The sequence below is a fragment of the Dermacentor silvarum genome, chromosome 9 (assembly GCF_013339745.2).
Source record: "Dermacentor silvarum isolate Dsil-2018 chromosome 9, BIME_Dsil_1.4, whole genome shotgun sequence".
In the NCBI taxonomy this organism is placed as follows: domain Eukaryota; kingdom Metazoa; phylum Arthropoda; class Arachnida; order Ixodida; family Ixodidae; genus Dermacentor; species Dermacentor silvarum.
The window spans coordinates 69,373,377-69,386,123 of NC_051162.1; the positions used below are offsets into that span (position 1 = coordinate 69,373,377).

General features: G+C 44.7%; 1 long non-coding RNA gene across 1 annotated transcript; it reads right to left on the reverse strand.

Annotated features, from left to right (window-relative positions):
* Positions 1-771: 771 nt before the first annotated feature.
* On the reverse strand, positions 772-12,452 carry LOC125939777 (uncharacterized). The gene is made up of 3 exons (XR_007463145.1): positions 12,321-12,452; positions 2,840-2,867; positions 772-851 (listed from the first exon to the last, which is right to left on the reverse strand). It is a non-coding gene; the product is annotated as an uncharacterized LOC125939777 (long non-coding RNA).
* Between the last annotated feature and the right edge of the window lie 295 nt (positions 12,453-12,747).

A 12,747-nucleotide genomic window follows, 5' to 3' on the forward strand; every position in this document is an offset into this window, starting at 1 on the left:
GATTTTTTTTACCGCACGCAAGGATCGGTACGTAGCAATTTCATGGATTCCACTAACCACTAAGTCCCCGTACAGGTTGCACCATCATAATTGCATTTACATTTAAATTTAGTTATACGAGCGTATCTTGCGTGTCTGTAAGCCGCTTCACCCTATTTTTTAACCCATTATTGACAAATGTTGAACAGACAAAAACATACCAGTTTTTGTTTTGGTGCTGACTTTCGGTTCTGAGTACGCCGTTTCTAGCTAAATGTCACTGGCCATTACCGAATACTAGTCACCAAGCCTCTTTCATTGGAATAAAGTAGGAGCTCAGGAAATTAGTTATTTAGGCGCGTCTTTTGCTTTCATTCGAACGCAGGTTCATAGGAAAATACCGACGCAAGATGCTCGCCTGCAGTATTATCACACTGTTAATTTAGAGCAAATGCAATGTACCACTACGTCTAGTGGACGAGCATTTTCTTTAGAAGCTCCCCACGAAGCCATTGGTGGCTTGTGGTGAAGCTTAATTCCAGTGTACGGCCAGGTAGTGCCAGCCCATTGCTCAAAACTTTTCTGCAAAATTTGTTTAAACATTTCGTTGACGCCCTTTATTCTTGCTGTAGTTTGCACATTTTAACGAAGGTATATGTTCATCTTGTAGATGTATGTCTCGTGCCCAAATAATAATAAAATAAATACATTGCGTTTCTACTTTAACATGCTAGGCCGGCTGAATCGCGTATACTTGAAAAAAAATCATACAGCAAGATTAAAATGGTGCTTACGTACGATCCAAGGTACTTGAAACTTGGATATTGCCCTCCCGTTGACGATTCGGCTTAGTGGCAGTCCAACGCCGCAACCTATTGGCAATGGCGCGAAAGAAGTAAGATGTGAAGAAATCGTAGTGCTCCAATCTCGGAATGTCTTTGAATAAAATACAATTTTTGTGGAGGTCAGACATAGCTATTTATTGTATTGTCCAGAATCCTTCTGCAACAAAGCAAACTTTTTTAAAATCTGAAGGGCTCTAACTGTTTTCAAATTTGTAAAAGTTTCTTGTCGCTTCGTGCTGCCTAAGTTTTCACGTGTGACTTGAGTTACTACCTTGTTTCTCTGCGTGAACGGCTGTTTAAGTCCTGAATTTCACCCGCAGTACTGGCAGAACAAGAAGAAAATTAGGGAGGATACAGAAAATGACAGTACACCAAAATATATCGCCCGTGCCCAAAATGAATAACACTCTGTATTTTAGTTATTTTGCTGGGCGAAGATCCACCAGTGATATAACAGATAGGTCTAAATGTTCATATATGCGCTTGTTATTTTTTTGAATAGTTGATCTTGCTTAGTGCAGTGTCGTCGACTGCTATGACTTCCAACAGGTGTGACCTTTTCATTATTGCGTGAATGACGATAATGCTGCTGTGCATTGACTGTACTTAAGGATTTGTTTGAAATCACTCAATTACAATCAGCTGTCCTTGTGCATGTTATGGTATGCGCTGTTCTTCAATTCTTTCTTTCATGATTCGTTCATGTACAAGTCCGTTCGCTCATCAGATTTGTTACATTTGTCCTCATTATGATGTGTCCTTTTAGTGAAACAATGGCCAGAAACATGTACTGGAGGTAATTGTATGAGACCTGGCTTTCAGTCTGTCATATATATCTCAGTTTGTGTATGTTGCATTCCAGTTTCCTTCTATATAGTCTGTGACAGTCCCGGCGTTTCTCAGGCGGTATTGTGGAACACTCAACAATAGACACGCTTATTGTATCCTCAAGCGAAGTGTTTTCTGGCGAGTGCTTGAGTAAATGTCGGTGAGACAGGTGTGTTTTCTTCAAAAAAGTAGCATGTTATTGTGCTTACGGCCTATATGAGACAAAGCGTATCAGAACAAAAAGGGCTTCCGAGCGTCTTACGGTGGTCTTCCAGGACCATACTAGAGAAAGCCGCAGTTTGTGGAATTTGTAGGTATGGCACGTAACTTGCTATACTGGGAAGTGCTCCACAAATACGCCAACATTTATTATTCACCCACAATGTCAAGCACATTGAATCGTGCCTCTCTTATCGCCATAAAAATAAACGGTCATATAGAGGCCACAGCTGAATTGTAGAAGTGCGCCAGCTTTCGAGCATGCCCTCTTCGAAACTTCTTAAAACGTTTGTGTTTAAAAGTTCGCATATCAAATGCACCAAACCACAACTGTTGAACATGGAGCGACAAATACATAAACTTGCGTTTGTACTAGGTTTACTTGCAGTGCCTATTAGACTTCACGAACTGCTAACTGAACACATGCAACAGCCACAACATTGACCTAATATTAACACGAAGTGTCAAAATCCTAACACATTTCAACTTGAAGTGTGTTAGTGCTGCTTTCTATTCACACATTTACGTTTTAATAACAATGGAAAAAATTATTTCAGCAGTGTTTACTATTATGAGACATTGACAACTTTTAGTGCTCTGCGCCGACAGACCTGAACACAACAGGGCTTCGTTATGCATCACTAATAATTGGCACGGCACAAAACAATTCCTACCCGAGAATATCACAAAAGTTTGTAAATTATTAGTTGATAAATAGCGCTCGCAAATATAACAGTATTGGTGTATTGTAACCACCGATTTACCGTGCAAATGGTACTTTTTTTAAAATCCATTTTACTCAAATGAACCTTGGTCATGAGAGAGTGATTGGCACCATTTTCGTATAGAATTGAAAATTGTTTCCAATATGAGGTGTTTTACGTCGCCAATTATTACTGCACTCATTCGTAAATGGCCAGCACAATTCGATATATATATAGTACTGAAAAGAATTTTTGCAGACTTACCTGGTGTATTTATTGCGTCTGAAAGCACCTGCCGAGAAAACATTGGATCAGTTTTAACGCATACCTTTTATAACTCGCCATCCCTGCCCTGTGAAAATGGATGTCCAATGTCCAACGAAGCTGTTGAAAACTACCCCTAGAACTGCCGAAGGGGGTTATGCAATGCTTTATGACTTTAGAGTAATGGCAGGAATGGGAGTAATGCTAATTTTGACAGCACGCCGCCGCCTATAGCTGTGCTGCAACAACATTGAACTCGGTTGCAAGGCTGGTTATTTTATATACGAAGGGCTAGTGACGTCACTCCCCACTTCGCAAGCTGCCGTCACTGCGGCAGCCTGCACAACAGTTATCTTCACCGGGACGGGAAACATATGCGGCGAGCGCTTCGTGATTCCCATTGCTTTCAGGAGCGCATTATCATCAATTATGTGCTTCGGAGGCTGCTTCTGAGCTTCAAAGAGAAAGAGTGTCATCCACCCGAATGTTGTCAAGATCATCATCATCATCATCAGCCTATATACCCGAATCTAATACGGAATTACAAAGTACCAGGACGAATTTTTCTGGATAAACCCCACGGGTGTCCTTTGTAGCTTCGTACCACATGCGGGTGGATGACAATTTTTCCTTTTCGCGATACTTCCTCCACCTTGCGGGATTCCGCAGAACTAATTTTCCTTGTTCTGAGCTTCTTCTTTATGGAAACGCACGCTGTTCTGTATGCTGTATGCGTGATTCCAAAGAATCCAGGCACTGTTCGCTCCAGTTTGCTGATTGATTGTAGCCTCTGCCTGGCGGGGCTATGAGCCACTGTATTTTTCGCTTGCTTATTGGGGTATGAGTGTTTACGGGGGTATGAGCCATCGATGATTAAAGGTTTCTGTCGATGGACGTAAAAAACATCCCGAGATTCTTGTCATGGGCTGCTTCGCTTTAAGACAAGGAATGTGTGTTTTACGCAGCAGTCAGTGTTGGATGCACAGTCACCATTTTTCTGAATTGCTAAGACATGTAGTGTGGGGGACGGTGCGACCCCGCAGTCATAGCTTGCGGGCATCAGTGCTGACCTACAACGTCCCCCCACGGCTCTGGCGACTGTTCCGTGTTGTTTTCTTTTACGTAGATTCGTCAACCTCCACAGCTTCCATCACAAGCCTCGATGTCGCCGGTCATGGTTCCAGTTCCCACACTGGCAGCCCACACATGTTCCCACACATGTTCACTCTAATGAAGGTGCAGACTTTAGCCGGACTGACCGCCTGGCATGCTATCCCCGGTGCCGGATGATGAATATGATATACACAGTGAACGCACAAACACAGCAACAAAACAAGCGGAGTTCGCAATAATAACAAGTATCACCGCTTTCTGTGCAGCCAGAGAAGCCTAACTCCACTGGCAGTAAGAGAGAGAGCAAGGTAAGGAAAGGCAGGCAGGCCCACCAGACGAGCGTCCGGTTTGCTATCCGACACTGGGGGTAAGAAAAAGCGAGAATAGAAAGAGGGAGAGAGAGAGAGTACTGAGTACACGTGCGATGATGCAGAGGGACACTACAAGCGGCCTCTTAAACCGGTGCACCTCAAATAGTGTACTAGTACACGAATCACTTTTTGTGCCAGTGACGGGTGTAGCCACGGTCCTACTATCTTTGACTCAGAGAACAGTCTCAAGTCCAGTCGGCTTAAAGTTTCCCTAAGAGAGATGCGTTGTACGTAGTAGCGAGGACAGGTACACAATAGGCGCTCGATGGTTTCCTAGCACCTACAGGAGTCGCACATCGGGCTCTCGGCCATTCCCGTACGATATGAGTAAGGGTTCGCGAACGCCACTCCCAGCCACAAGTGGCACAGCAAGGTTGTTTCCCTGCGGGAAAGGTTAGATGGCAGTTGTAGCTGTAGCAAGGGGTCAAGCTTATGCAATCGGTAATTGAAGGTACTTGAACTCCAGAACGCTTGTTACGTTTTGCTTGCAAGCAGACGAAGTTCCCTGGCAGTGTCCATCCTCGCCAAAGGTATTTGACTCGTCTGGGTGTCTTCGTGGGCAGACCGGGCAGCCCTGTCAGCAAAGTAGTGGCCGGCGATGCCACAGTGAGCTGGAATCCACTGAAAGATTATGTTGTGCCCTGTTACCAGACCATGGTGGTGTACTTCCCTGATGTCGGATAACATCTGTTCGTAAGTTCTATGATGTAAGGCAGACTTGATACTGTGAAGAGCAGTCACAAAATATGACCCATTTTGTGTCACTGCTCTTGTGTCACTGCCCTCTGCGAAGGCAGTGACACAAGAGCCCGGTGGCTTGAAGCGGCGTCACGGCGCTATCGCCGGCGAGTGAAACCTTGCGTACAAGTGTACCGAGTCGCCCAGGACTTCCAGGAGCCCGAAGGATCTGAACCTGCCTGGTTTCGCGATCGTACAGCTGGTAAAGATGCGGAACCGGGTAGTGAACCCTCGGAATCCGGTAGTGAATCCTCCAAGTTGCTGAGGGCTTGCCAGAAACCCGAAGGTACTAAACCACTCCAGGACGCACACCTGCTTTTCCTCCCCAATCTTGTTCCGTAGAGTGTGCGAAGCAGGTAGCCGAAAAGTGCAGCCTTCCTATCACTGCTATGTCACCACAAAGACAACGACAGTCACCTCAGGGGGGCAGGCAAGGAGATGATAAGTCATCACGAGAGCAGCGGCTCCTTGGGGTGATGTACAACCTCCGACCCCATCAGTGACAAAAACGATACCATGATGTGACCGTTGCTATTAGCAAGTGGCTCTTGAACTCTCTGAACTTGACCTGGACCTCACAGGAACCCTTAACATAGCTGACCGGGTGCTCCACTATTCTCCTAGTTGATTCTGTGGAAGTCTTCATATTGAGCCGTAGGGGTACCCAGCTGCTCCTCGAGGTGCTGTCGGTGACATCGCGTTGGTGGGATCTTACGCGCAGGCGGTGTCTTTTCCCCAACGACTGCGCCGGGAGACGCGTGCAGCCCGTTAGAGGTGGCGGCCGCTTTTCCCACGCTGGACCCGATCACCGCGATGGAAGAGAAGCAACTGGAAGAAGTGCTGTGTCGTCACCAGCCCGAGATGCAGTTGACGTCGCGTGGATCATCTCGCAGGATGAGGCAGTAGTCAGTACTTGCATTGGAAGGGGTGCTACGGCCTCCCTTTTATCATGGGTCAGTCCCGAAATGCGGTCTGGGCTCCAAGTTAGGTGCGAATGTGTGGGACGGTGCAGCTTCGCAGTCCTAGCCACGAGTCTCAGTCTTGTCTGGGAGCATCTATCCATGGCTCGCGTTACTGCTCGCGTGCTCGTCGTTCTCCTCTTCTCTAGCACAAGTTTTGATGTCAGGAATCATGGCGATAGTTCCTGTAGTAATATTATTATAACAGTTATACTGTCTAACAAGACCACTAATTATGAATGATGTCCCCAAAGCTACGCCTACCGTGTGTTGCCCAAGGGGGAAAAAAGACTACGGTCTGTCCGCAGTAATATCCATGGTGTTTCATGTCTTGTTTTGGATGAAGTGCAGATTGGATGATGGCGTAAGTTGGTTTTGGAGGTTAAAAGAGCAATGAACTGCGTAAGAAGAAAAAAAAGGCATTATATATATATATATATATATATATATATATATATATTACACGAATTGTGCGTCTTATTGTTACACATTTTATAAAGCCAGATCAAGTGCGCATAGCAATAGATCAATACAGTTTTGTTTTCTACTTCTGGCTTTCTGGTCTTGAGATGTGTAGATGTATTTTCGTTGTTTAATTTGATACCAAAAAGTATTTCTTCGTTCCACAAAACATGTGTTGAAAAACAAGCGTGAAACAGGAGACGTGTCTTTATCTTAATAGATTTACATGAGGGACCAAAAGTTTACTATCATCATCATAATTACTAATAGAAAAGGTAGCAAAAACATTTAGGACGTATTGAATTCTCTAAAGTTGTAAGTGAGCGTCAAAACCATGCGCACGACAGTGTGGAAGTAGCATCTGAAAGGGCGTAGCATACGTTTATTCCCGTAGAAATAATGATGAGACAGAGCTATAAAAAACTAACAACTTGTTATTTATGCACCCTTCCATCTAAATTACCGGCCATCAATGCCTACGGGCATGCAGAAAATGCAGCTGAGTGCAGCTGTTCATGATTACTTTATGGTTGACTAGCAATAGAATTATGTAAATCTTTCACGTATTGTTACACCCTACGACGTGTGGTGCCTTTAATTTTGAGTTATATGGACATCAGGAGTTGAAAGCGGTTCTCAGTTCTCTTTCCAGGCGTCTCCAATATTACCTTCCTCGCGCGGCTTCTTTCGGTGTTAGCAATCTGCTGCTGTAGCTTCACAAAACATCAGAATTCAAATGGCAAGTGTAATACAGGACAGATATTGCGCTTCTTAAAAAGAAATAAATTTTCCTCGTACTCAGCAAAATACTTATTACAAAGTGAAAATTCAGGCTCATCTGTGGCTTAGCAAGCAGACCAACGTAACAAAAAACACGCAATCCTAATAAACGTTCCTTACATTACCTAGCCAATGTAACCCTATCTATAAACACATGTGTGTTATAATTCATCACCATCAGCCTATCTTTATGTCCACTGCAGGAAAAAGGCCTATCCCTGCGATCTCCAATTACCCCTGTCTTGCGCTTACCGATTCCAAGTTGCGCCTGCAAATTTGCTAACTTCATCGCCCCACCTAATTTTCTGCCATTCTCGACTGCACTTCTCATCTCTTGGTATCCATTCTGTAAATCTAATGGTCCATCGGTAATCCGTCCTAAGCATTACATGAGGTGCCCAGCTCCATTTTTTTCTTCTAATGTCAGTTAGAATGTGGGCTATCCCCGTTTCCTCTCTGATCCACACCACTCTCTTCCTCTCTCCTAACGTTAGGCCTAACATTTTTCGTTCCATCGCTTTTTGTGCGGTCCTTAACTTATTCTAGAGCTTCTTCGTTAACCTCCAAGTTCCTGCACCATACGTTAGCATCGGTAGAATGCAACGCTTATAAGTGCATCGCGGGCGCTTATACAACGGCCAAAATTGTTCAAACGAAGTTAACTTATTTTAATGACACAATATGCTACTCTTGATATGGGGTAAGTAACTGTGACGGAAGATATTGCAGATTATTCATGCCACCATTCCTTATTTCTCGGGTCAAAGTGAGGGGCAGTCATTGACCTATGGCCTCCCATTTTTGCGATAAATTCAAGTACCTATATTTGACAGAAATCGTATCACCATTTCCGCATCAAAAAGACCAACGTCTTAGAAAACACTCGCAAGTACACAACACTCATGGTGTTTCTTTCGCAAAAGATCTTAATTAGACGTTGACCGCGCGAACGGACAATTTGAGTGCTGTGTGACCAGAAAAATCTACTATGCTCTTATACACACCAATAATCTTGGGTGTTAGAATTATTGTGTTTTGATTCAGAAATGACAGCATAGCTGAAGCTTTCCACAAAACAAGAAAGGCAACTAATTTCACCACTTATGTCAAGATGCTGTGTAAGCATACCTCCTGTTTAGATGGCAGTAGGTTAGAAAAACTCAGACGGGGGCCATGGTGAAGCACCTACGTGTTTCAACGTCTTCTTTCTTTTCTGTCTACACTTGCTGGTCGCGTTTATTTAACGTCACCTTTTTCTACATTCTGTCCCGCCGAAGAAGCCGTGGACATCTCCAGGTAATGCAGTACTTCAATGGGCCTTTTAAGCAATTTGCCTCTTGCGTTTTGATGGCACAAGCCCACACCAATTCATGTCGGCCGGGTCAGTGGCCAAGAACATCGATTGTTTTTGTCGTCTTCCATTAAAACGACGTCGTCCACTCTCACACTTTGGTCAGAGCTTTCCGGGTACTGATACAGTGATCGTAAATCCAGGAGCTACTTCTTTTTCGATTTTTCCCATCGTTTCCAAAGGTGATGGATAAGCTTCTAATGTTACTGAAACTTTCGGATATGATGTCTTCGAGTAGCATGCGGCCAGTTCGAGGCGCTGCAGGAAGTGAGGTGAGGAGTGGTGAGAATCGAATTCCCAACCAGAAAAGGGGCTGGGCGTACTGGGAGCGGTTCTCCTGCTGCTGAATAGGCTTAAGTCAAGATGCGGGGGTTGGAATTAGGCTTCACTTGTAGGCTTAGAGATGTACTCTTCAACTGACATTCTTCTCTGAGTTGATTCCTGACGCATCATGAAACTTTGGTCATCCTGCACCGACGGACTTCAGCACACCACTCTGTCAAGGACCTTTCTAGTTCCTTCAGTCTTTCAGCATCTAATGAACTTCCCAAATGCCACAACATTTGTAATACAAGCTTGCAAGTTGGAGTATCAGGCGAGAGAATTGAATTGAATTGGGGGCTTTTACGTGCCACAGCCACAATTTGATTATAAAGCACGTCATAGTTGGAGACTCCGGATTAAATTCAGTCCACCAGAATATCTTTAACGCGCCCCCAATGCACAGGACACGGGCGTATTTGCATTTCACCTCCATCGAAGTGCGGCCGCCGTGGTCGTGATGTGATCCCGCGTCCTCGTGCTTAGCAGCACAACACCACAGCCGGTAATCCACCACGTAGGGTAACAGGCGAGAGAATACTAAAGGGATGGAATAACTCGATTGATGATCTTAGTAATATTCGCTTCATGTCCCCCTTGACCGAACCTAGAAACTGTATGGGTGACTGTGTAGAACGTTCCGATTAGTCGTATTTTTTGTTCCAGCGCATATCCAGGACTGCTGCTCAACTGCTTGCCAATCCATCTAGTCGTCCTTCTTTCTCCGCGATGTCCACATTCATGGTTACTGTTAACCGTCGAAAACAGAGCAATACTTGAGGAAGAATCTCTGTTAGGTTTATCCCGTGAGCGATAGATATCCTTTTATATGCGATCATGGGTCGAATACAACTCGCACATTTGTCGTCAGAGAGTCTTCACGCATAATTGCACGATGTGCAATGTAACATAGTCTGTTACAGTCAGAGGTTTCTTCGGGAAAAAGTTTGGCATGCTCCCACTGCATGTATTGCCTTGTGCTCTCATTTTTTTTGTCAGACCATCACACTTAGAAAGCCTGTGCTGGGGTTTACAGACGCGATACGCTTGACAGCTGTATCGCGTCTGTCCCACAAAAGATGTTTCCGGTCGTCATTCCATGGCAGCAAACACCGCGTATCCGCTGCTAGACTAGGACCGTGTCCTTGAACTGTACGAGGTTCACATCAGAGGGATATACGCTCGAGTCAATGATATTTTAGACCGCAGCCCTTAAGCGTCCGTTCCTACGGCGAGCGTCGGCATCCGCGTTGGCGGCGGCGGCGTAGCCGAGCAAACGAGCACAGTAAAAAATAAAAACGAATGCGGATCCCTGCGGGGGATGAAAGACGCGAGGAGGAAAGCACAGAGGAGGGTGTAACGGAACAATGAGGCGGAAAACGGAAGAGAGTGTGCCGAAAGCGTGAGAAGAAAAGCGTAGTGCAGCGACGGTGGCTACTAGATGGTGCCAGAGTAGCACGGGTCTTCTCTTACGTCGGTGGTGGCTGGTGCGGATCGCGCCCACGCGTCACCCACGCGCTGGCTTTGTCGATCTCCAGATTAGGGACGAAGTCGCGGCACACTTCGGCCCGTTTGCAAGGTGCCGCAGGAGACAGATTGTCGACGCCAGCCAATATATCACGAAATGAAAACACGTATACAGCTGCGCTCACAGTTCGCCCTTGGGGAGTATTGTAATTGTCGTGAATTTTTTGGTATCTATTTTGCATAAAGAACGGAGAATTTCGGTTGTAGCTTATTCTTCTGTAGTATCCACTCGTAAGACACTGATCATGAGATTAGGGCCACAATCCAAAGTAGACTTTTGACAGACTGGTCCTCGGATTCTCCAGCCGAATATAGTATCAATGGTAACGAGGCCTGAAACATCTGGTCAACGGAAGACTTAACCTTTAACGACTTGCCATAGGTAGTGAGAACAATTAGCAAGCCAATCAGAGTCCAAGGTATCTTAAAAACTAAGTTATCATTCGCCAGTAGTTTGCCGCGAGATCTGAAGGCTTGAAAAACATGTTGTCATCGCGTGGTACAACCACATTTTGGCAGATGGCAGGGCAACGACAGCCTCTATGCTTAAAATGTCTGTACTGTACCGATTTCGAAGTGGCACTTCTACAACTTTGCGCTTTTTTGACACTGATGAGCAAGTACTTAGGAAGATGTTTTGCGCTAGTGGTGACTTCTCTACCGTTATTTTGAGCTTCAGGGCCAAGTCTTCTTGAATGAGGAACCTTTGGCTACCTCCATACAGAATGCCGCGGACGTATCTGCTTTTGTCGTTGCTTAGGATGTGTGAAGAATGTCTGGACATAAACCACGTTTTCCGCAGTGCGTTAGTTGGCGGTCGATTCAGGAGTGTCATTCCTGATGTGCGATATGGCTATGCCTTCTGCACTCGAAGGTTGGGATTCCATGAATTGAGATTGTCCTTCTGGTCAATTGGAAGCGAAGCTAAGCAACCATGATAATCGCTTGATCGCTATCGTCGGCTGCAACAGCATACTCCTGTTTGAGCTTTTCTGTAGGAACATATTCAACAATCTAAACATTATTGTTCGAAAGCTCATCGTTGCTTTAACGTCGTATTTATTTCTACATTGGCACCATTGAAATGAATAAGCCAGCCAAGTGCTTCACAAACCTGGATGTTGCTTGATATGAGGTATGACCCTATTTGTATGTCCTAAACGACCACCAAACATTTTAGATATTAGTTGCCGCAACTTGACTGTCAAGAAGTTTCAAGAAAAGCTTTTGTAAGTTCAAGAGCTAAGAAATATTCTATAAGCTCCTTACTGATACCATTACACTATTTACAAATTAAGACAAGCACGTTCAGAATTCATTGCACAAATAAAATACATATTGGTCAAACTCTTCCACCAATGTCACAACCTAATTAAGTGACAAGAGGTTCATTCACACTGGACCGTGTTTCAACTAATAACAATGTCCTCGCATCCAGGAAAATCAATTAGCTTGTACAAAATTTAGCTTCTAAAGAATTCTTTGGCAACGTACATGAACACACAGTGGCAGTGTCGCTTGCGGAGTGCAACACTGTTTGTACATTCAGAAGATATGGAGGATACATTTAAGTTCTCTGGTGTGTCGTGAATGTGTACTCATACAATATGAGGAAAATTATACGACGATTTCGCATTGCTAGTAAGATTCATAGTTATATGTACCAAACTCGCCACAAGTGTTTAACTATAAAGCTGCATGCATCTTATTTAAGAATGTAGTTTCCTAAAACTGCATGTCTAGTACATCTCAATACCTGTAGGCAGCAGTTTGAGACATTGTGCACGGTGAATTTGGGATACTGATGGTCAATTTTCATTCATCGGAGGGGGCTATTCATTCAAAACTTCTTGCCTTACCTTTTCAAAGACGCAGCCGAAGGCTGTGAAAAAGAAGACATTCCGCATGTCTTCGTCACAAAGGATCTCGCTCCGATGCTATCACTTTTTGTGGGTACACACAACCTTCAAATCTGGTACGCTGGCTCAAAGTTACGCTGGTCTATCCCGTACAACGCTCAAACGTTTAGTATTTCTGGGCAACATAACCAAGGATAAGCGCGTTGTCAAGAAATGTTGGCTGTAAGAGAACAATTTTCCCTCTTTTCGCTGTGTACAGACGCCATTTCCAGATTGAGCTTTTCTTCCTGCTGGTCGATCATATCACTCGCGTGACACGGTAGAAAAGGGCCATCCAAAACCGCCGTGGTTCCAACAGTCACGTTTGCTATCTTTGTTACATGCGCGACAGGCGCCGAGCTGCGAAAATACTGCGATCTTCAACGAA